Source organism: Anser anser (genome assembly GCF_964211835.1).
Source record: "Anser anser genome assembly, chromosome: 1".
Lineage (NCBI taxonomy): Eukaryota > Metazoa > Chordata > Aves > Anseriformes > Anatidae > Anser > Anser anser.
The window spans coordinates 115,032,793-115,056,957 of NC_139720.1; the positions used below are offsets into that span (position 1 = coordinate 115,032,793).

The 24,165-nt window shown below is 41.7% G+C and overlaps 1 protein-coding gene across 6 annotated transcripts in view; it reads right to left on the reverse strand.

Annotated features, from left to right (window-relative positions):
- The window catches only part of KCNJ6 (potassium inwardly rectifying channel subfamily J member 6), a 173,463-nt gene extending 152,583 nt beyond the window's left edge, over positions 1 to 20,880 (reverse strand). For 3 of the 6 annotated variants that reach the window (XM_083801185.1, XM_083801182.1, XM_083801183.1), the window contains exon 1: positions 20,103 to 20,239. The gene's annotated coding sequence lies outside the window, so the exon portion shown is untranslated. Of the gene's footprint in view, positions 1 to 20,102 lie in introns of all 6 variants that reach the window. The other 3 variants (XM_083801181.1, XM_083801180.1, XM_083801184.1) reach the window with 2 other exon arrangements.
- Between the last annotated feature and the right edge of the window lie 3,285 nt (positions 20,881 to 24,165).

Below are 24,165 nucleotides of genomic sequence, written 5' to 3' on the forward strand. Positions count from 1 at the left end.
TTTTAAGTGGTAAAGTTTGAACAAACATCGTCTTTCTGCAAACACTATAGTAAAAACCATTAAAATTGCTCAGAGCGTCAGATCATTGTTCCACTTAGCCATTCCCCTTCTCCCTTGAATCACGATTCTTTTTTTCTAGTTACTAATCTCCAATTTTATTGCTGGAACACCCACCTATAGGATTTACATTATATAGCACTGTCTAGTACTTTATCACATGATCTTACAACTTAAAGTGCAGATTGCAGAAGCAGTAAGCTGCTCATTGTTTATTTTTGGGCTTCTTATTTTTTCTTTCCTACTGACAATTAATTAAAATGGAAGACAAGTGATGTCTAATGTCCAGTGAACCTTCTGCTTCTTTGTATTGTATCAGTGACACATTCCTAATGTTGTACATCTGATCAACAGGTGGATAATTTTTGTAGGCTTTTGTTTTTATTTTTTCCAAAGACATCACATGCAACTCCTAGCAAAAGAATGGTGATTTAGAAGAAATATTTGTTCCGTGTATCAATGTTGGAATTAATAGTACTCATTCTCCAAATGACTTTTTTTTTTTATTTATTTGTCAACAACTGACATTTTTACTTCTACATCTTCTTTAACATCTAACGTTAGAAGTAGTCAATGTTTTATGTAAAATTAAGCATTTATATTAGGTATCCAGATGAGATGTATGACACAATGTTGAAGTCTATTTGTCCTGCTCTACTTATGAAGCTTGAATTCAAAAAGACACTGAGAAAGTAAGTTGCAAAGATAACCCTGAAAACGTCCTTCCTTCTTCAGTGGAAGCTAAATGGGTGTCATAGATGTCAAGGATCTTACATGTATTTGTCTTCAAAGCTTACTGTGTGACAGATATACATGCTAGGCTTTGCAAGGATTGTGGAATACCAAATTTGAAAGGGGGGGGGGAGGGGGAGGGGTGGAGTGGAATAGAAGACTGCCAAAACATGGATTACAAAGCAACAAAATCTTAGCCTCAAATGTTATTCAGAATGGTATTGTGTAAACAAAGGAAGCAGCTCTGCTGCCCTACTGTTCTAAGGATACCAAAAGACTTGCTTTAACCTTGCCAGGGGGCTAGGTGCCAGTGACAAAAAATAACAGTGTAACATCTGTTTTTTGTGATTGTCACTCAAAAATGAGAAAGGAACAATCAATTTCTTCAATATGCATGACTGAAAACAACATGGATATTTAGCATCATCTTTATCAGAACATGCTTTTGTGAGCTGATGCTTTTCCCAGCCTGTTCTCCTATGCAGCCCACATGTTGTAAGGACTTCAAGACAAGGACATTTCAGGACTGGCATCAGGGCTCCTCCCCAGTCATAGCTGTCCCTGGGGTCTCAGGTCCGGGGTGACTCAGTCAGTGTTCTGGAGCCTTTCTTGCTAAAGGCCTCTTCTTACCTCCTCTTCCTCCAAATGTCTCAGTGAGGCAGCCAAGCATGCTTAATCCTTTCTCAACATCTGCTAATAGGGCAGGATGCTTCTGGCACATGCAATCAGTCTCTTGTAATTTATAGGCAACTTGGTAAAACAGCTGTCCTACATTTCTGAAGTACTGAACACGCTGAAGAAGCATTTGGCTAAAAACAATGCAAAACAACTTTGCTCTTTAGAGAAAATGTTCTGTGAAAGCAAAGCATAAGAAAGAATGTTAAAAAGCCATCAGGCATGATCAAACCTTGCTGTTAGGTGCTTGCTGTCAGGAGTGGGATGCACTGATTATTTTGTGCCTAACTCCCAAGAGTACAGAGAAACATATATTTCAGGATGGAATATGGAAGATCTAGCATGTTTAGGAAAGCTATGTTATTCTCTGGTTGTTCCCGGTCCTTTGTTTTTATAGCCAATTATTCTTGTTTGAGTGGAATGGCTTGTGTTTGTTGCTATTGAACTGGATTCTATTCTTTCAGACCTTTTCATCACTTTGCCAAGGCCATTTGGATTGCTAACCTTACCCTCTGACATACTATCATACTCTGTAGGTACAATTTATGTAATGATGAACTCCCAACTCCTTGCATTAAGCAGAGCATCTGGCCTAAAGAAATAACCATCAATGGCAGTTGTGATGGATATGTGTGGTGTGCCTGATCATGTTGTATCCTGGATCTGGGGAAGACAGAAGACAAATAGCCAAGGGCTAATTTGAGCAATGCATCCCTACCCACCCACCCCACTCCAGTGTTGGCCAAATTTGGAAGAAAATATGACTCAAGCCTAATTTGAAAGAAGATAACATTTGTATGCAAACATGACCTTAAGTCAATCATCTTACCCCATAAATAGTGAGCATCCCAGGAGCCCTTTGACCTTTCCTGACATGACAGCGGGCTGCACACCATGACCTCTGGTTGGGCAAGGATGCCTACGAAGGTTACTTCTGCAGATTGAGAGGACCCTTGTTGCTACAGATAATTGGTAAGTGGATTGGGAAAGAAACAGCATGCTCATGCACTGTAATGGTGCTTTTTGATTGCACTTTATAATTTTAGGTAAGTAGCATAAAGGATTCACATAATGTATATTATTGTTTAGACATAAACCATTGACCAAGTCGGGGACTAGGAGTGAATTCAGTCACACCTATGCTCCTTACCTCTTTGGTTCAAGGAGTTTAGAAAGCAAGGGTGTCCACTCTGAACCTCATGACTCAATAGGAGGGTTTTCTTGATGTAATGTCACCTAACCCAGTTCCTTACGCAGTCTTTATGTAGTATATAATGTTATTCCTTTAGTGTCTTTGATTAGTATATGGTGTTTTTTATATAGTGTGTAATTAGGTGCAAATGACAGTTATAATCAAGTGTACCTTGCCGTCACCGAATCTTTGTTAAGTCACATAAGCTTTGTTATCAATAAATCATATTGCTTCTTCTCTCTTCCGAGTGAATTGCATATCTTTATCCTTTCACACTGGCAGTTATCAACTGATAACTCTTCTTTGGCACACTTTTATAAATAGTTTTGTAACCATAATTAGGTAATTTCTTTTAGACCAAGTTTCACTGCTTCCTTATTAGAATACTGTGGCAGACAGGGCAATGTCTTCACAAGGTTAAAAAATATGACCTTCTCAGCTTCTTTCCTAGCCTATATTGATCTACTATGGAATGAAATTAGATTGGCTTGATGCAATGTGCTGTTGACAAAACCAAAACTAGCACCTAAACTAGTTTTTATTTTTTTCCAGGAGCTTAAGGTGAGGTGAATGGTCCATAATTCACTGGTTTCTCTTCCTTTTGATTCCAAGTCCTTGTCAAAGTCACTCAAGTTTGCACATAACTAAAAGCTTCTGTCATCCTTCCCTTCAAAGACAGATAAAATCCTCCTCCAGTAAGTTTATAAGCAAAGGTGCTCTTTCTTTGTCTTGAGGAGACAACACTCCTCTTTCCACTAGTTCATGGAACAACATTCTGTGGTCAAAGAATCCAAAGTCTATCCCATTTTATACCATCTGAGCAGCTGGGTCTGAGTGCTAGTCCTTATCCCTTCATGAGCTTGGAACTTCACTAAAAGAACGGGCCAAGATCAAGACCATTTTCTTGATGTTCATGTTCCTGTTATTTCCCTTAGACTTTTGCTGCAGCTCTCTGAGTTTCTTGATTAATTTTGATCTGTTTATTGAAGGTAGTAACAGTTGCTGGAGTAAGAAGTGTGGGTAGTGACACAAATAAGCCCGAGTAACTTTTCATTTACTTTGTTCAGACACAGGCTGTTTGGTGGTAACACATCTCCTGGATTTTTGAAGAGTCCTTTGGTAATAGACCTGGAATAAACCATTTTATTTTATTTATTTTATTTTATTTTATTTTATTTATTTTATTTTATTTTATTTTATTTTATTTTATTTTATTTTATTTTATTTTATTTTATTTTATTTTATTTTATTTTATTTTATTTTATTTTATTTTATTTTATTATTATTTTTTTTTATGCCCACCTGGACAATGTTACTGTTCCTGATATCCGTTGATAATTACTCAGGAGCTAGAAAATGTTTCCAAAGATGAATGCAGCCAACTTTATCCTTCCTTCTATTCTGTTACTGGTACTGCTGCAAAACCTATACAAGTATCTACTGACTGTAGAGGTTTCCTGTGAAATTTTTATGATCATTGATTCATCTGATGGCTCATTTTTTGCAGTTTTCTTTCATGAGTCTTACACAATTCCATTAAGTGACACTTCCAATATCTTTTCCCTCTCAACCCCCACTGAAAGGGAAATACATCCCTTGGAAATCCAGTCCAAGACCTGAGACGAAGCACTGACCTCATCTGTCACTCTGTCACTTATTCTCCTGTGCATCATGTCCAGTATGTGCAAATGTTGCACATGCATGTGTGGCACCTTGGGGAATTAGTCTTACTGAGAAGAAGGATTTACTTCACTTCATGCTAATGCCAATATGGTGTGTTGCTAGTGTTTCTGGATGCTGTTCACATTCTTGCAAAATGGATACCAAATATTTCCATCCTGATTTTCACAGGGATGTATGTGACTCTGCAGAGTTTGAGGCACGGGAAAAAAATGTTTATGTCACTTAAAAACTGTTACTTTTTAAAGAGAACTTGTCAACTGAGAATTTGTACCTTTCTCCAAACAGGTAAATGAATATGGCTCTGCTGCATTGAGCTTGGCTCTTAAGCTGGATTTGCATCCAGCTTTTGCCCATGGCTGGTTATATAATACTGCAGCAGCATGGAAAGGCAGGAACTGCTTGATGAGGAAAGTGACAGTGGAATGGAGCATTGAATTTCATTATAAAGGTGAACAACCTCAGTTTATCACAGCTAAGAAAGTGAGGTTCTTTAACAGGGTTTTTTTGGATTAGAAGATAATTGTACTGGGCAAAAATTGCTGGGTAAAAAATTGCTGCAACCCTTTACTTTAATTAAGTGTCCTGATAAAAAGCATGCATAATTGTGTACTTAGCAGTAGATTCCTGTGGCCCTGGTTTGGTTTGAATAGTTGACTGTTTGCAACCACTGACCATGACATCGTTCTGTCATTCAGGAATCCCCAAGTGAGCAGAGCTATATGATCAGCAGATGGAGATCATACTGGAAGGTTCTGGAATGTGGTGCTCTCCACTCATGGCACTAGACCGAAGGTGCTAGGAACCAACCAGCACAGTGCAAAGCAGCTATATCATCTATGCCAGCAGAGAACCAGGCATTCTATTTCATCCTTGGATCAGTTTTCCATACCTGTACTCACCCATCTTGAGGAACTAGCTCTGTAGGGATACAATTTCTACCTGGTATGGGTTTGTTGTACTCAAGCAAAACTCTGTTTCTGTCCTCCAATATAAGATTCATTCCATATAGCACACAGTAAGATTGCATGACATGCAAATCAAGAGTTAGTTTGGCCTGTATCTCTTTTCATCATATCTTCCTTTTACTACACTGTTACTGTGGAGCTGTAAGCTGTTGTATGCTGCATCTACGTTAGTGCTTTGCTAAGCTTGAAATGTTTTTATTTCTGTAGGAATTGCTAGAGGCAGGAGAGCTTCATTTGAGAACCTAATTAAAAGTTCAAAGTGTTAGTAATTAGGAAAAAACATTATTTGACTTTAAACAGAACATGTGTCATCTCAGAGTCCTTGATGAGTATGAGAGAGAATAAACAGAGATCTGCAACTGACTTCTCAGTCATTGTCCTGATACTGCTGCTTTGCTTCCTAAGATGAAACTTTTTTTTTTTTTTTAAATGTTAAGGACTGTGTTCTTTGATCCTGTCCCACTGTCTGTAGAAGGTGTACAGGTTAATAAGGGCTATAATTTCTTTTTGTTTAGAAAATGGAGTACACTGTCTGCCTGTGGTTCTGAAGTGTTTCTTAGCACTTCACCCCTGCATGATCTTGGAGACAAAGTGTGTCATTCTGGTAGGAGAAAGAATTTATGATTCCAGTGGGTGAATGAAAACAATTTCAGTGTAGGTGGGGGCATATCACAGTATCACAGTATCACAGTATCACAGATTTCTAGGTTGGAAGAGACCTCAAGATCATCGAGTCCAACCTCCGACCTAACACTAAGTACTCCACTAAACCATATCGCTAAGCTCTACATCTAAACGTCTTTTAAAGACCTCCAGGGATGGTGACTCCACCACCTCCCTGGGCAGCCCGTTCCACTGCTTAATAACCCTTTCGGTAAAGAAGTACTTCCTAACATCCAACCTAAAACTCCCCTGTCGCAACTTTCGCCCATTCCCCCTCGTCCTGTCACCAGGCACGTAGGAGAACAGACCAACCCCCACCTCTCTACAGCCTCCTTTAAGGTAACTGTAGAGAGCGATAAGGTCGCCCCTGAGCCTCCTCTTCTCCAGGCTGAACAAGCCCAGCTCCCTCAGCCGCTCCTCGTAAGACTTGTTCTCCAGACCCCTCACCAGCTTGGTCGCCCTTCTCTGGACTCGCTCGAGCACGTCCATGTCCTTCCTGTAGCGAGGGGCCCAAAACTGAACACAGTACTCGAGGTGCGGCCTCACCAGAGCCGAGTACAGGGGCACAATCACTTCCCTAGACCTGCTGGCCACACTGTTTCTTATGCAGGCCAGGATGCTGTTGGCCTTCTTGGCCACCTGGGCACACTGCTGGCTCATATTCAGCCGACTATCAACCAATACTCCCAGGTCCCTCTCGGCTAGGCAGCTTTCCAGCCACTCATCTCCCAGCCTGTAGCTCTGCTTGGGGTTGTTGCAGCCCAGGTGCAGGACCCGGCACTTGGCCTTGTTGAACTTCATACAGTTGACCTCAGCCCATCGCTCCAGCCTATCCAGATCCTCCTGCAGAGCCTTCCTGCCCTCGGCATATACTAGAGGACAGAATTTATTTCCTTCTAATGTGGGAAAATTAGAATTTGTCTACTCTTCATAACAGGAGAATTGGTTCACTTTTAATATGCCTCTATAGCCGTGAACTTTCTCATCAAGGAATGTACAAAAAGAGATGAGTGCCTTCAGGAGGGGTATGGGAATTCTATCCCTGTGTGGAGGGCAGCTATGGCATGTTTACAGAGGACCAGTGGGGATAAAATACTTTGTTCAGCAGCCTTGACAAACTGAATGAAGAAAAAAAAAATCTTTTCTTTTTTTTTTTTTTTTTTTTTAATGCAGATATAAGGAGCAGAAGGAGCATAGGGAAAAGAAGGTGGGGGAAAGATCAACAACTTGGGGAGTACATCATGACTATTTAGTTTATTGCAGTACCTAAAACAGCTCTGGTGGCCTAGGGTATAGTCTAGAGACACTTGTATTACTGGAGCTAAGAAAGAAGCTGGAGGAAACAGCTGATCAAAAGCAAAGCAGAGAAGGGGTATATTTGTTTCAGAATTACTTGTAAGGCTCTTGCTGTGCTCTTATTAGCAGATGGAAATTGTAATAATTTCATTCAAGTGACTACTGTCACGTTGCAAGTCAATCAGAAATCTGTCTTAAAAAAAATACTGATTATGTGATAGTTAATGCTGTTAATTCACATTTACAACATTTGTCCCTCATACGTCTGTGAGGAGAATATCACTATACTATGGTTCTTCCATGAAGACTGATGTGATGTAGGTGATAAAATTTAATTAAGGACCTGAATGTATTCCTCACTGAAACGAGTAGGAAAAACTCCTGTTCACTTCAAAAGCAGCAGTTACCTTGTACGTATGACTAGTAGCAAAAATACCCAACTGAAAATATCAGAAGAAAACAGCTCATGTTAAGGACTTAGAAGTAACTCAAACTAAAACTGAGGTGCTTTAATATTCCTGTGAATAACTATATATGCCCAGATAACCTTATGGACTCCAGTTGTGCAGAGTGACTCACACAGCAAACATTTGCCACGAGAATGATTAAAATTATTAACATTTACTTTTGTTTTGCTGAAAATGAATTAAAAGTCTCTCCAAATGATGTAGCTTCCTATTCTAGTACACATACACACAAAAAGAATGTAGATAAAGTATTTGTTGAGGGAAGGAATGTAACATTTTTAAAAGGAAAATTCCAAAACCACTTTTTGGACTGGGATGCTGTACACCTACTTTCTGTGGGAGAAAGCTTTGCAAATGAAATATAAGCCTTCTAGAAATATGACACAAATTTGGAAAAGATTGCCAAGTAATCATCTGATGAAAGACTATTCACATAGAAAAATCAAGTTATACACTGAGAAGCAGCCAAGTTAGCAGCAAGGGACAAGGATATTCAAAGTGGAAGGAAATCTAAAATTTAAAAATGAGAATAATGAACATGAGAATATTAAAAATCAAAATAGATGAGGAGGTCCCTGATGACTGTAAACAGGCAAATGATATGACTTCCTTTTAAAATAGACAAGAAGGTGGATTTAGGAAACTACAAGCTGATTAGTCTTTCTTCAGTCCTTGAGCAAAACTGTGCAGGAAATTCTTGAAAAGATATTTCCAGACACATGAAGGACAAGAACATGATCAGGAACAGCCCTTTGAAAATCATGCTTTACCAATCTGGCAATCTTCTACAATGAAGTGACTGGGCCTGTGAATGAGGTCTGTGGGCAAAGAGAGGACAAGTGGACTAGATAGGTAGACTGTACGGAGGGGTGAAGAACTGTCTGGACCTTTGAGCTTGAAGGGTATGTGGTTTCGAGTCTAATGGTGGTGCCAGGGGTTCATACCTGCTGGGGCCAATGCTGTCTAATGATTTCATCAGGGACTTTTAACATGGCCAGCCTCTGGATGACACCAAAATGGAAGGAGCAGTTGGTGCACAAGGTTGGTAGGGGTGTTATTCAGAGGGATCTTGACAAGCAAGAGGAATGGGCTATGAGCATCATAAAGTTCTACAAGGACAAATGCAAGCTCCTGCACCTGGGGCAGAGCAAGCCATGCATCAGTGCAGGCAGGTGACCAACTCATTAGGTAGCAGCTCTGCAGAACAGGATCTGTGGGTTCTACAGACAGCAAGTGCACATGGCTCAGTGGTGTACCCTTAAATCAGTGGAAGATGAATGTATACTGAGATGCATTAGTAATAAAATATCAAGAAGGATGAGGGAAGTGATTGTTCCCTACTGCTTGGCACTGATAAGGTTTGACTAGAGACCTGCAGAAGTCCCTTATAACCTACTTTTTCTATATTTCTGTGAAATGATTTCATAATTCTTATATTCAATCATATTAATTAAGCTTTTTTGAGTGCATTAGAGATCCCATGTAAGGTTAAGATAGAGTAATTGTTACACATACATTCAACAAGAGCCTGTTCACATGAACCAAAATCCTGAAAGATTGTAGGACATACAAGATTTGATCCCTGATTATTAGATATATTCACAGGTAATGCGAAGGAAAAACATTTTATTTTGCAGTTACTTGTGTAAGTATTTTTTATTTGGGGGATGAAGCTTTCTTTTTTTTTTTTTTTTTAAGTTTTAGTTCTAATAGTTCTAATTTTGACCTCTGTACTAATCCTTAATACATGTTTATCTAGCTGCAACAGAACTACACTCTTCTCCTCCTCTTTGCCTCCCACGTCGGTGTGTAGGATTAAGTAGAAGTGCTAATTCTAGGTTATTGAGTATCGCTTTGATGATTACAGTTATAACCAGAGAGCACAGTTTGGGATTGAGTTTTTTGGTTTCTCTTTTTTTTTTTTCCTGATAGCACATCTTTGGTGAAGCTCAAGTGAATATGAGAACAACTGACAAAATTCATTCCTTAGACTGAATATGTTGAGTTTTGGAATACATCCTCTGGGTCCACCCTCACTCAACTTTAGGTCTCACTGAAAATAAAAGCTAGCCTGAAGCCAGAAGCCTGCTTGGTGTAGAAAGTTAAAGTTCTTCCTCTGTGTAATGTTTAAAAAGTGAAGCCTGACTTTTGTCCCTATTCTGCTCATAAGGCGGTTGCTTGAGGTCTTGTTTTAAAGAACAACATGAAGATTTCCTGTTGATTCAGTTGGTGGTGTTTCCTCTCACCTTTCCCAATTGCACAGCCCAGCTCCTTAGCTTGTCTTTTTCTTGAACCGTATGGTGTAGCCCTGCCTACACACTTGTTGGCTACAACTTCACCTGGTATTTCAATGGGCCTACTGCTCAAGAAAATAACTTTTCATTAGGCCTGATCTAATGTTTGCTTACTTATCGGGAAGGTCATCTTCACACAGTATCTAGTCCAGCATGATTATGAGCCATGATACCTCTTCCACGAAGAATATGGTTTCTCTTCTCTCAGTTTCTACTTCATCGTAGTGGTCTGTCTAAACAGCTGATTTAAACTATTTTTGCTTTGCTCTTAAACTTAAACTTAGACATATCGTCACCAATCTATATGGGTCTGATCCTGCACTATTTTTTTTTTATGGAAAATTTTACTTAAGGGAAAGTAGCAATAGCAAAAATCTGACTTAGTTCTGATTTTTTAAGAAGAATGATGATATTTCATTTGTTGGTGTGAGGAAGTATAACATGACATTTTTTATGCGTCTGATTTTTCTATTTCAGATGTGCTCATCTACTGCTGTTTACTGACATTCTATGCAATTTGCAACAGCCATCCATTTTAAAATAATCTCCTTTGAATTGTATTTTTATATTTACTCCCAAATCTATGCTTTGGACCTAAAACAGACTGATCTTTTTTCAAGGTCAAACAAAAATACTCTGGCTCCAACTTCTGGTAAATGTTTGGGGTGATACACAGCCATCTTTGTTGGAAATGTGCTCTGCTTACTGTATTCCTAGGGAGCTGCTAAACACCCATAGGAGTACGATGTACTTGTACTGCAGTGAAATGTGAGAAACTGCATCTTAAAATCATCATAAAGAAGAAGGAATTCAGAATATTAGTAGACACTTCTAAAATATGTTAGTTAATCACTTTCTCTCCATCTCCTGGCTGTACTCTTAGAATTACATAGCGCAAATAGGAAAAAGTTTAGGCTGGATTATACAAAGATTTCTGCTGACAGTTGTAAGTAATGAAGCCATCCTGAGCTGTACTAAGGAAACTGTATGTCAGACCACTCTCTCCTATGTGCTAGCCTATTTAAAATAAATTTACATTTAAGGTCTGATATGAAACCCATTGAAATTAATGGAAAGACTTTAATACTCTTTGACTCAAATGCATATACAAGATCACATATTTCCCGTGATTCTATTTCTGTAACGGGTTGGCAGGATTTACTATTCCTATACATTTTCAGCAAATTTTCCTCTGGTCTCTTTTATTATTATTACTTTCTGTCATGATCACATCATACATCTTTTCTCTTCAACATCTCTAAGTGCCTACCTGATTTTTCCTACCAGCCACCAGCTTAATTCTCTTCTAAGATGTGAGTTGTATGTGATTCCCCAAACCCACCAGTTTGGCTTCTGAATGTGGGTGTAATTAAAAACAAAACAACAAACAAACCATGAGATCTCTTCTTTGAAAACAGTTCAACCCAGAACTTCTTCCTAATTCTGCTTTCTTTATATTTTAAGTCTTTGACTTTATACAGTATTTTTGCTTGAATTCTGTTTGGAGATGAATTTTTTTCATATCTGCTATTGTTACCTCTTATTTCATGAACAGAACAAAGTTATTCCCTGCAGCACACAATGCTGGAATGCAGCGTGACAATAATAAACATTTGTAGCTTACACACAGTGCATATTATTTTTTTCTAGATAGCAGTTTAGAATATTTTAGTAATTATTTTTTATATGTCCATAAGGCAAGGACACTGCTAGTGTTAATTTAGTGTATTAGCTATGTTGTAGTTTCTTGTGAAATGTATTTCTGAATCCTGTGACCTGGTAAGAGATTGATTTGTATGAAAATGATAAACTCATTAGTTGCAAGAGGTAGAGAGATGGGAAACAGCAATCAACAATATTGAGAAGTTGGAAATAGCCTTACATTTTCAGAGAGTGACCCCAGAACGGTGGAATTAATTGTTCTGAATGTGGGAGGGTTTATGATCCAGTTCAAGGGTTGTTTATTTTTTTCCTTTCACTTTTTTGTATGTCTTTATTCCTTCTCTCTTGACATTTTCTCCCTCCCACCCCTTCCAGATTTTCACTGTCTTAAATTTGTGCGTAGCATCTCTGACTAGAGATGGAGAACTCAGTCAGACCCAGAATTTGGCACTGGGATGCTGTAGAAGTTTGTGGTCACTTTTTAAATAAGTAAATCCAAATATTGAGAAAGAAGTAATGGCAATGAATGTCTAGAGAACAGTTACATGAGATCTGTGTTCTCACATGCACTCATAGCACTCACAACTGCCAAACCAACACTGATCAACAACTACCACAAAATCATACTGTAAATACCCTATATATAATTATAGTCACCATCACTAGAATATTGCACATATTGCTGGACAATTTTGTTAATACATAGGATCTTCTATTTGCTTGCTTCTCTTTCTGATTTTATTAATAACTTCAGTATATTTCTGGAAAGTAGATTAGCATTACTTTGTTTTTAATCCTGAAAGACTTCTAATGCACTTTGCGCTTTAATGTAATTATGCCTAATAGATGGAATACAGCGGCTTCATAAAGATTGTTCTTATCCCTGCCAGATACTTTGCTGAGATAAACGGGTATCTAGTTTATTTAACATGATTAACTACCTGAAGTATTAAAATTCTTATACAGCAATTTGTAACATCCGAGAATTGCAAGATTACTGGAGAGACACTGCATTTTATGGGGCAGCCCCAGTTTGATGTTCACACCACACTGGGTAGTGTTAATGGGCTGCAACCTAATAGCCTCCTTTCTCCTCCTCCCCTGTAAAAAATAATGCTGGGTGAAGATCTGATAATCCCTAGTTCTCATTCAGTAAAGAATTAAATGAGGCATTTTATTTATCTCCCATCTAAAAGGGCTGAAGCACAAACCAATATGCTTTCCTGCATTTGTACCAGAGAAAGCAAGTAGCATGCTAAGGAGAATACAGCACCATGTCTGTACTGTTTCTACTGGAGCTGGCACAGTTTCCATTACTTCCCTTCCAGCTCAGCCTTCTTTCATCTCCACATTGACACAGAGGCCATGATTCAGAGCCCACTGCAACTGATGGCACTCTTGATGTCCTTAAACAACCACTGGTTTTAATTACCAAAAAAGGTTTCCTTCTACCCTTGCATATCTATGTTCTCTCCACTCCTGCTGTTGTTTCCAGTTCTAATGGTTCAAGGCCACCTCTGAGATCAGGAAGTGCTGAGCTGCTCCATGCTGCAGCTGAAGATCATCAGAAACAATGGGAGAAAATAACACCAAGCTTTACTTCCATGTATTCTTGAGATTTTTATAAGTCAGCCAGGAAAACAGTGATGTAGGACCATGAAAATCAAGAAATTTAGTGGGTACAATTCTGTCTGGAAGCTCTGAAAACAGGGTTTCATCTTCCACACCTTCTGCAAAAATAGGATGCTACATTGGTTTACTTATTTGAGATGCATCCTGTGAAACCTGAAGCACCAAAATGTGACAACTCTAGAGGTCTACTGAGACCTTTGCTGGACTGAAGTTTCACTTTAGAGTTACCTGTCTCTTCTCACCAACTCTACAGGGAGCCCAGGAAAACTATTATTGAAAAGCAGACATTGACTGTTGAAGATTTTTCAGCGGAAATCTAGCCCCATAGAAATCAATGAGGAATTACCTCTTCATGTCCAGACAGATACTGAGCTGGAAGAAGAGGCATCTTAATTACAATCACTTAGAATAAATGCTTATTTTCAAGAATGGAAAATTGATCTACAAGCAGATAGAAACTGCAGACTGTGTGTGTCAACAGGAGATGACGGGAGAAAAAGTAGGAAGGTAGGAAATGTCATTATTTTCTCATTCTTCAAATTAATACTTTGAGGCAATTGCTAATGTCTTGAGTATGATAAATACTAAATTATGTGAGATAATTTCTCCTTTGCTTTCATTGACAAACTTGTCTGTATTGACTAGATACATTGAGAGGTTTTTTTTGTTTGTTCGTTTTGTTTTGTTTTAAATAGAAAGCAAAAAGCAGAGGATTTCCTGCAATGCTGCAAAGTGCTCTGAGCTGGTGAGCCTAATGCAGGGATGCTTATGATAAAGCACTGCAGAACACAGTTGATTAGAGCATTGAATTAACTATGCTCTCGTGAGCTCTCTCTCTCTCTCATCATCTTGTTCTTTCTTTCAGCCTTCTATTTCACCCTTTCAATCTGCACATTATTGTTTTCTTGTCCAAAAGTTTTCTTTTTTTTTTTTTTCCTGAGAATTCAGCACAAATGTCAGCACTCTGCTTTCCTTAGGAAACAAGCCCCAGCGTTCTGCTCCAGAGAGTCTCAATATGTCCTGTGCACTGGTGGCTTCCTCTGGTCAGGCTCCAACAGTCTATCTAGATTAAATGAATACAGAATAACACAGTACAGCTGTATAAACCTATGATCTTTACTGTTTATTTGACTATGAATTGCTGTGACTGGTACGACAGCAGCAATCAGAAGTAGGACTTCTCTTTCTAAAGGTGCGGTTGAACTTAAAGACCTGATGCAGTTAGGTCAAAAGGTATGAAGGGAAATGAAATTCAAGGTTAAGGGTCTGTCTGCAGGGCTGTGGTAAGATGTAAGACAAAGCTTGTGCTAAAGCTCCTCTCCACACCAACACTGTCTCCAGCCACTCTCTTTAGCCATTGGGGCACACAAGGATCAGGTGTCACTGCCTTGCAACTGAATGACAAAGACCACATTTACATTTGCAACAATTGCCTGAAGTCTCTGAGTTAGGATGAGTCAGATACTTCCTCTGGTTGGGATACTTTTCTGAAGGCTCAGGTCTCTACATACATTGCAAAGTCTGAAGGTTAGCTCCCTCAGTATGAACCACTTATGACGTACATGAATGGGTAGGTCATTGGCAGTAAGGTTTAATATCAGCCTTTCTGACTTAAATGTTTGAATGAGCCTTCACTGTCTGCACTAACAGTGTTATTAATGCAAATGCTTTAAAAACTTACATCTCTGTAGGACTGTGATTTAGTCCTGTGAATTGCAAGCTATGTGTGAGAGAGTTCAAGTTTTCTAATTTTTCTAACATGTTTTCTGCCCTTTCAAGTTTTCTAACTAGTTCTGCCCTTGGATATACTATATTATTTTCCTACCAAAATGAGACAAGAAAGAAAATGTTTCTTGGAAGTAAGTAATATTCAAACTGAAGAATTGTCTATGTTATAAATATATACTTCCATCCAAATTCTTGCATTCATTTTGAGGTATAGACTAGCCAGATAGAATAGGCCTTTTTTTTTTTTTTTTTCCTAATATTGAGGTAATATATACTATTGTAATAAAGCAATGCCTTTTCTCATCTTATTGTCGGTTAGAGCTACAGTAATGGTATGATTCCTATTCTTGTGGATGCTTATACTGGTAATATCATGTTGTACCTCATATGCAGATACCATTAATGGCTGACCTGAAGCTGTAACTGACAAACAGAAACAGTGAATCAATGGGTTTTCACCTTTTAGGTGATTTTTTTTTTTTTTTTATACAAAACTCTATTAACTAATACTCCAGAGCAAAAGTTCTTCTTGTTTACGTTAGAGACTGTCCTGCAACCTCTGCCATTGACTGGGGCTTCTGCAGTCAAGACTGTATACAGTCCCTCCATTTACAGTGATCTTCACTGATTTTACTGGTCATCGTGTGGCCATGAGGATCCATTCACCTGAACTGCTGGTAGAAATTGCACATCATTTAAGAACTTTATTCTTATTTTTTTTTCTTATTTTTTTTTCCCTGTACCAGAAGGCAGGATGTTCTGCTGGCCATATGTATAAGCTTGACAATAAAGTGCATGTCATTAGCTAGCAAAAATGCATTTTAATGTTCCTTTAAGCTGTAAATAAGGTATATTTCCTTTGTTGTGAAATTCTCTTAGCCCTGCATGATATCCTACTAGAAGTACCATGGGTGATATGTTAAATGAGGATGGTGCTTTGAGCCTCCTTATAATTCATACTTGCAGCACAGTACCTTTGCAGTTGACATACCAAAGTATATAATGACTAAAAAATGTCAATCTCTGCACATGACTTCTGAGTTTTTTCCTCCTCCAGCCCCTGCATGGACAGGACAGCTACCATTCTCTTTTTCAGTATGCTGAATTGGGGCGGGCGGTCCTTTTGACACACAATCCGCAATACTGGCAGTAGTATTTAGCTGAATCTGAAAAGCTGAAAGCTTCCAGGTGCCATGAGAGTCAGCACCCTTGCACATAATTAAAAATTGTATTGTTGTATGAAAAAGTGGATTTAGTAACCTCTTATTTTCAAGTCTATAATTTCAGCTATTCATAACACAGGTAATATAACTGTATTTCAAATACCAATAGCATTTTAGTAATACATCTGACACACAGTTTAAAAAAATATACACAACTATCTTCCAGGAAATCTCTGTCAAGCAGGAATGAGATTAGAACTCTTTCCTTGGGTCTACCGGCCAGTAAATTTAGCTTTCATTGTTTAAAAGGTGTTGGTCGGTTTCTGCATAATCACTATTAAATATTGATACATAATATACTAAGAATATCATTTTCTACTATCAAACTGCCTCCATCACTAAAAATCATGTATCTACATAAATGTAATAAACACCATCTCTCTTAAAACTGTCAGTGTTTAATTTTCCCAGTTAAAAGCAACATTTTGTAGCAAGCAGATGATAAAAACACTGATCAGAGCTCTAATGCTTTTAATAACAATGAAAATAAACAAGAAAAAAACATGAACATACATGCACTCTACAAGGCATAAACCACTACTATTTAAGACACAGCTTAATTTATCTGAATTATATGCATTCTTTTACTTCTTACTTTTGTAGAAACACATAAATACATTCTTGAAAAAAAATACTATAAGGATATCATGACAAAACCAGTAAGCTTACTTCAACATTGTCCAGAGTTCTTGGTATTTATAGGTGAAAGAAAGAACAACATAGGATTAACATCTATGAAATATTTGAGTAAATTCCTTGTGTTGGATTTTTTTTATGAAAATTAAATCATACTTCTCTTTCATAAATTGAATGAATATAAAACAAGTTTACAAATAGATGCTTGTGAAAAAAATGTTTTCTGCAGAAAATAATGCATCTAGGGAAGCTTGTATTAAATTTTGTGCAAATGCACTGGCAAAAATTCTGTAAAGAATTCTGTCATTTACTAAACTGATTGAGGTTGTGGTTGTGGGATTTTCATTGATGTTCATATATATATGTATATAGTTCTGTTGCTCACAAGGTAAAATCATTTTGTAATTATCTGATAAAATTATTCTGACACTGCAGGAGTATTGCCTTACATAACAAAATCAATAGCTTCAAGTTTAATAAATGAGCTAGTAACTGCCCTGAAGATTTGTAATCTATTACTTCTTCCCATTTTCCCACAGGAAAGTAATGAGTTCCGAAGCCCATACTTACAGTTTAGTCCTTAATTTCTACACTCCTAATGAGATAAGCCTGAAAATGTTGGGCCTGTCATTAAGAAATTCATGTCTCTATTTCCATAAAGGCTTAACTTGTTAGTTCACTTGACTTGTCCTGAAGTGTAGTTTGGGCAAAAAGTGGATCTACAGTTCTTTACTAAAGGACTTCACTTCATCTATAATTCTTAGAGATAAATTTACTTGGGGTCCCTGCATGAGTAGAGATCCTGACTACCTCCCATGCACAGATAGGAATCACCTATGCAATTGTCTCTGGACTTATTTGAAACAGATAATTTATAGCGAAGAAGGAATCTAGAAGCAGGTGTGAATTGAAAATGTGATTATAGTTGAAGCATAACCTCAATTGTCTGGGAATTTAGACTCAAACCCAATAATTCTGCATGTATCTATAGTTTACTGCCCATCAGGACCAGGGTAAGGTTAAATAAATCTTGTTTGCTTAATGAAAAAAGAACATCCTGACACAGTGAACAGCACAAAAGTGACTAATCCATCTCTGTCTTCCCTAGTGAATATTATTCATTATGCTGTTTGCTTTTCTAGAATATTTTTCCTAGTCTGAAGCAGTAATTGCATATATAACTACTAGTACGAGATATGTATAGCAACATTGAGCCAATAATTCACAGCTTATCAGTGTAATAAATATATATTTTTTATTTTTATTTTCTTATTTTTTGTCACCAGCCTGAATCCTTCCCTCCCTCCCCCTTTGTATATTTCTTTAAACTGTGCACCAAATGTCTGAGAGCAGTTCCTGATCAGTAGGTGATTTTCTAATTAGTTGAACACGCTTGTCTGACTGGCACAAACTTCACCTGTGCAATTGTACACCTCAGCAGTGTGGTATCTCCCAAAGCTAAGATTTCAGTTTCTTTAAGTGCAATTTCTCCACAAGTTTTCCTCGGGAAAACAAGTTGAGAGCATATATTTTTCACCATTTCTGCAGGGCTCATTTTATGAACGTTGTGCATGTGAACGGTCATGCTGGGGAGCCATAACGAGCTCCTGAGAACCACTACAAAAGACTCACAAGAAGTTGTTTCTCTTCACAAGAAAGCTCAAGTAAGTTCGTTTCGAGCATGCCATTCGTTAATACTTGCGCTCTCAGCTCCCGCAGCCGTTTGCCTCAGGAAAGTTTAGCGGCCCTAGGTGAGGCTTCCTACGGTTCCCAACACCCTGCGGGGAGCAGCATGGGGTTTTCAGGGGTGTCCCCAGCTGAGAGAGGCAACCGATTCTCCCTCGGGGGCGCCTGCAGGAGTGCTCCCGCTGCCTCCCGGAGCCCCGGCGGTCCCGGCCGCTGGCCATGGTGCTGAACCCACCGCTGTTCGCGGTGCTGAAGCGGGGGAAGCAGAGCCCCGGCGGCCGGCGCGGAGCGAGGGGAGCGGCCGGGGAGCGGAGGGGGAGGCTGGTGTAAGCAGCGGTGTGGAGCTCGCCTGGAAGCAGCTTCTCCCTCCCGCGAAACCTGCCTCCCGCCGCGGCTGGAGAAGGGGCTCCCCTTCTCCACGCCGGGCACCGGCATCCCCGCGGCTGTGTGCGGAGATCCCTTCCCCACCGCGGCCCCCGGCCTCTTTAACGCTTTTACCACGAGAGGAAAGTTTTGTCTGCGATATCTCTTCTCCCCCCCTCTTTGCGACGGGACTTGGAAGGAAAGGGGAGGCAGCGGCGGCGGGGGCCGGGGGAGGGGAAGGGGGGAGTTATCTCCTACTTATTTATTTATTTAGCTCTTTCCTCCCTCAGGTCGCCATGGTGATACAGAGCTCGCTCTCCCTCCGACGAAGAGAAGACGGGCAGCCCCTTCGCGAACAACCCCCCGTCCCCTCTGCTCCCGCCGCTCTTTTACCCCAGAGGAGACCCTTCCCTCCCTGCCCGTCCGTCGGGGCCGGGGCCGCTCTACCCCCTCCGCACCTCTCCGGGTCCCCTCAGCCCGGCCCCGGTTGCCCTCTGCGCTGCCCGGTTCAGCCCAGCGCGACCCCGGCTCCCCCCAGCGGGGCCGCCCCCCGCTCGCCTCCCAGAGGAGGAGCGAGACGGGAGCAGCCAAAACAGCCCCACTACACCCCTCCCTTTGAAGTTTTTCCCAGACGGAGCGCTGCCGGGGAGGGGGCGACCGGGCGGGACGGGGCGACCCTGGTCTCCCCTCTTACCCCTGCCCGCGGGTGCCTGCTGCCGAGCCCCGGAGCGTGGGGACCCCCGCGCAGCCCCGGCCAGGTCCGCGGCGGCACCGCTCTGCCCGAGGGCGCGGGGCCCCTTCTCGGGAGGCTCCCGCGACGGCAGCTGGAAACGGGGCCGCTGGGGCCGGCCGCCAGCCCCCCGCCGCCCTCCCCCCCGTGTCCCCTCTCGGCTCCCCGCCCGCCAGCTCGCCGGTTGCCCGGTGGGGAGCGGCTGAGACCGCTCGCCCCCCGGTTACATAAGTAACGCACACCGCATCTCCCGGCACCGCCGCCGTGGCTGCCGAGGGGCTCGGGGAAGGGCGTTTCTTGGGGGGTGCGTGTTGGGGGGGCTGGAGAAACGCGTCGGACACGAGCCGCCGGGCACCGAAACGCCACCCCCGAGCCCTCACGTCCTCCGAGTCCCTTCGGGGAACCCTGCCCGCCTTACCTGGTGGCGGCACGCTGCTCTTACTCCATGCTGGCTCCCCGCGGGACGGGGCAGGGCGCTGCTGCCCGGCTCTGCACCGGGTCCGGCTCCCGGCCGCTTCGAGCGTGTGCGTGTGTGCGAGCGCCGCCGGCTGTCACACGGCCCCCAGGCTGCTCTTGGGGTCCTCCATTCCCCGCGCCGCTCGCCCACCTCCCGCGCCGCACCCACGGGCACCCGCCGGCTCCTGGCTCGGCTCGGCTCGGCTCCGCTCGGCTCCGCTGGCCTCGGGAGCGGGGGGCCACCGGACAGCCGCGGCGGCGCCCCCGTGTCCGCCTGGCGTGGGGACGGGGGAGGCGGCGATGCGCGGAGCGCGGCGGGAGGGATGGAGGGAGGGAGGGAGGGAGGGAAAAAGGAGGGAGGGGAGGCGGGGGAAGCGCGGCCCCGCCGAGGAAGCCGCGGGAGGGCCCAGGGGCTGCGGCCGGCGCCGGGGGGCTGCGCTAGCCCGGCCGGCTCGGCGGCGGCGGCGGCGGGGCTGAGCGCGGCTGCAGGCAGCGCCACCTGCGGGCGTCGGGGGGCGTCGGGGGCGGCGCGCTTCTTCCGCGGGGGCGGCCCTGCCCGCAGCCTGTGCCGCCCTCCCGCGGAGTGTGGAGTCTGTTCCGGGAGCCTGTCGCCCTGCTGGGTGCTCCAAGGTGCAGGTGGAGGCGCGGGACCGTCCCTCTCTGTCCCCAGGTGCGTCCTCCCCAGTGAGGCGTCCGGAGGAAGCAAGAGTGCGGCCAGGTGAGCAGTGGAGAGCAGCAGACAAGGGGTTGTGTCCCGCAGGGCTTCTACGGTGCTTGAGGGCTGGTCTCACGCTGCAAGCAAGCCTCCACTTCTTTTACGACACTTAATAGCATCTTCCACCACCCTCCTCCTCGAGGATTAGCCCGTTGGTATCTTTGCCACTACTGTACCACTCAGGTTTGGTTGAAACTGGCCACCAGAGTCCACATTCCTAGGAAGGAATGGTGGCTGCCAGACAAACAGGTGCACATGTTCAGACACAGACAGACAATTTACTTAAGCCTCCTTCTCTTACAAAACCTAGCTAAAAAGGTAGAACCAAGAAGATATTTGCCAGACATCATCCTGGCCATTTTCCTTGTAGGATGTATCCTTTCGAGGATGCTTCACCTTGCCTTTTATCTCTCTTGACTATACTTTGTTAAATTACCCATATTCCAAGCTATGCAGTGGGTAGCAGACTGGGGTTGTGGCTCTTTAGGTAACAAATAAGTCTGCACTTCCACTTCAACCCTGCCCACGGTGGGGGGTGGAGGGTGGGTGCAACACGACAATATTTAAGGTCGCTTCCAACACAAGCCGTTCTATGATTCTGTGTCAAATCAGCTTCTCTGCATTTTTTTTTTCTGAGATTAGCTGCAAGCACAACCATCAGCTCCACAGCTCATCTGTGCTCTGTGACCACGGATCACCAGTGATCTTATCTTTTTCTCCTTCTGAGACAAAAGTAGTATTTTAAACCAGCACCACTTTAGCTTGTGAAATCTCCTTATTTGCATTTCCTTTCTCACCTCACCCTTCCTCTTCACACCTTCCTACATTTCCTAGTGTACTTTCTGGGAGTTTTTTTTTTTTTCCTTTCTAATCTCATCCAAGTCCATGCATTTTTGTTGTGGATGTATTATAACATGTTAATCAAAAAAATGGCTGTGTTCTAGTTTCTTTAGCTTTTGCCATAAAAAGGAACCTCACTGAAAAGAGCAATAGAAGACCTCTTCTTTCTTGGAGGTTTGCATGACTATTAATTTCTTCTTGCAAATTACTGTTTTCTTTAAAATCTCTTCCATTAGGCTAGGAGCACATCTACTGAAATGGTATCTGCCCTTTGAGCTGAAGTTGCTTGTCTAGAGCCTGCTCCACCTGTTACTAATTTTTCATGCTTTCCTTTGCCAACACAGTAGGAAAAGTGAGTATATTCAAAGTGGAGGAAGGACGTCTGTGTAACAAGGATATGTATGAGCTTATCCTTGACTTCATGATCCTGACACCACGTGATATGTGATAAGTCCTTTTATCTTTATTAATTGTTAAATATTTCAAGAGGAACAGCATATGGATGGTTACATTGAGCTTGGAACCATATAGAATCATTAAATTGAGCAAACTCTTGTGCATTCCAAATGGCACTTTTTTTCTCTTGGGGCTCAAAAATTAAAATGGCTCTTGAACAGGTGCACAAATAATAATGTTATACTTAACCTGCTGTCCCCCTTCAATCTATTTGTCTCAGTTGCACTTTTCTCAAAGCCAGCTCCATGAATCTCACTGAAGAACCTCTGAGAGTCTATTAATATTTATGCTCGCACACACAGAAAATATGCCTACTACTTCTTCAAGTCCCAGGCAAATGTCTGACCTGTATGTTGCTGAGATTTCTTTTCCCCTTGTATTTCATTTAAATGCCAGTTCAGTGGTTGAACTGACAGTCTCTAAATCTGTGTTGCTTTTTCCAGGTGATTTCAGTTAATGGGTTTTGACTCAGAGATCCCTCCCTCTCCTCTTTGGACAGATAGTCCCAGAAACAACTAGACTTCACCAGACCCGTGCTTTGCCTGAGGGAGCAGTTTATGTCAGGAGCAGAAGTTTATATCAGCTTGAGGTTTTTGGAAATGCTTTTGGAACTGCTTTTGGAACTAAGAGTATGTTCCTTAAACAGTAGGAGAAGCAGGGGCATAGGTTGATAAGCATAGGAGGTGAAGAGAATTGGTATGTTCTACTTTAGGTGCCTAACCATAGGGATTACATGAAGAGATAGCTCTTCTTAGGCCACCGGAGAAAGACAGGACACCCGAGAGGCCTATTCAGAGCACCTGAACCAAACTGGGTCATGGATTGCCCTTAGGAGGTTCACTCCCTCACCAACAGTTAATTGTGTAGAGATTGTGTGGAGGTTGCAGAGAGATTATATGGAGACTATCTGCCTAATCTAAAATCTGACACATGATTATTCCCTTCCAGTTTTCATTTTGCCAATGCAATTTTACACATGGTGAAGCCACTTGCCAGCACCTCCCTGTGAGTGATTTTGATGTATGCTTGCCAACTGGAGATGCTTGTATTTCAGTGAAGTTACAGCTCCTGGTACAAAATGAGAAAGCATGTGTTATTCCCATGACCTGATCCTGCAAACTCGTGACAATAACTTCATGCTAGCATTATCTAATTCACATGCATAAGTGCAGGCAATGCCATCAACTTGCTACCTGCACGACAGTTTCCAATGCACAAAATCACCTATGCCAGTCCTGCATGCGTGGGGTTTGCTTGCTGTGTGCATCCTGCAAATGCAGTCCCATGCATGACAAACAACATGACATATTTGAAGTCTGCTGAAACTGAGCCAGAGCTCTTGTTTCTTCCCTCTGGGTTCTGAAATGTCTACTTTTCTTGGTATATGTTCCTCCTTTCCTTTGGAAGGGGTGAACAGATGAATCTGAAATGTGTCTGCAGAAGAATTTTGACCACAGAATAGTGTTTCATACATGAATTCTGAGTTCTATTTAACAAAGTTAATAGTTTTATTTTGTCTTATTAAAGGATTGTTGTTTAGCTGTAAGACAAATTTTGTCCAACGTTCTCAAAATTATGGTGCTTAACCTGTAGATATCAAAATTATCCTGAATGCATCAGAAAGCATCTGGTTTTGTGTCTAAGATGTACCCTTTGACAGTGTTATGGCTAGCTGGTTGTGAACCAAGGCTTTTAGACACTGTTGCAAAGCAAAAAGCACATACAGATCAGGCCTGAGGGAGTTCTGATGTACAAAGGGAACAAGTCATCTGGCATATCTGGAGAAGTCTCCTTGCATAGAGCTTCCTTTGCTCCTCCTCTCATTTTTACAATTTATCTCACTGGCCTAGAAAGTGTAAGTCTAGATATTGCTTCAGACCATATGCTGACACTGAGAGCTTTTTTGCACAGCAGTAAGAAAAACGGTTTTTAAAAATGTCTGCTTAAAGATCAGTTAAAACAGTTTTGGTTCACACAACCTGATAATATTGACAAAGGGTCAAAATTTGCTAAT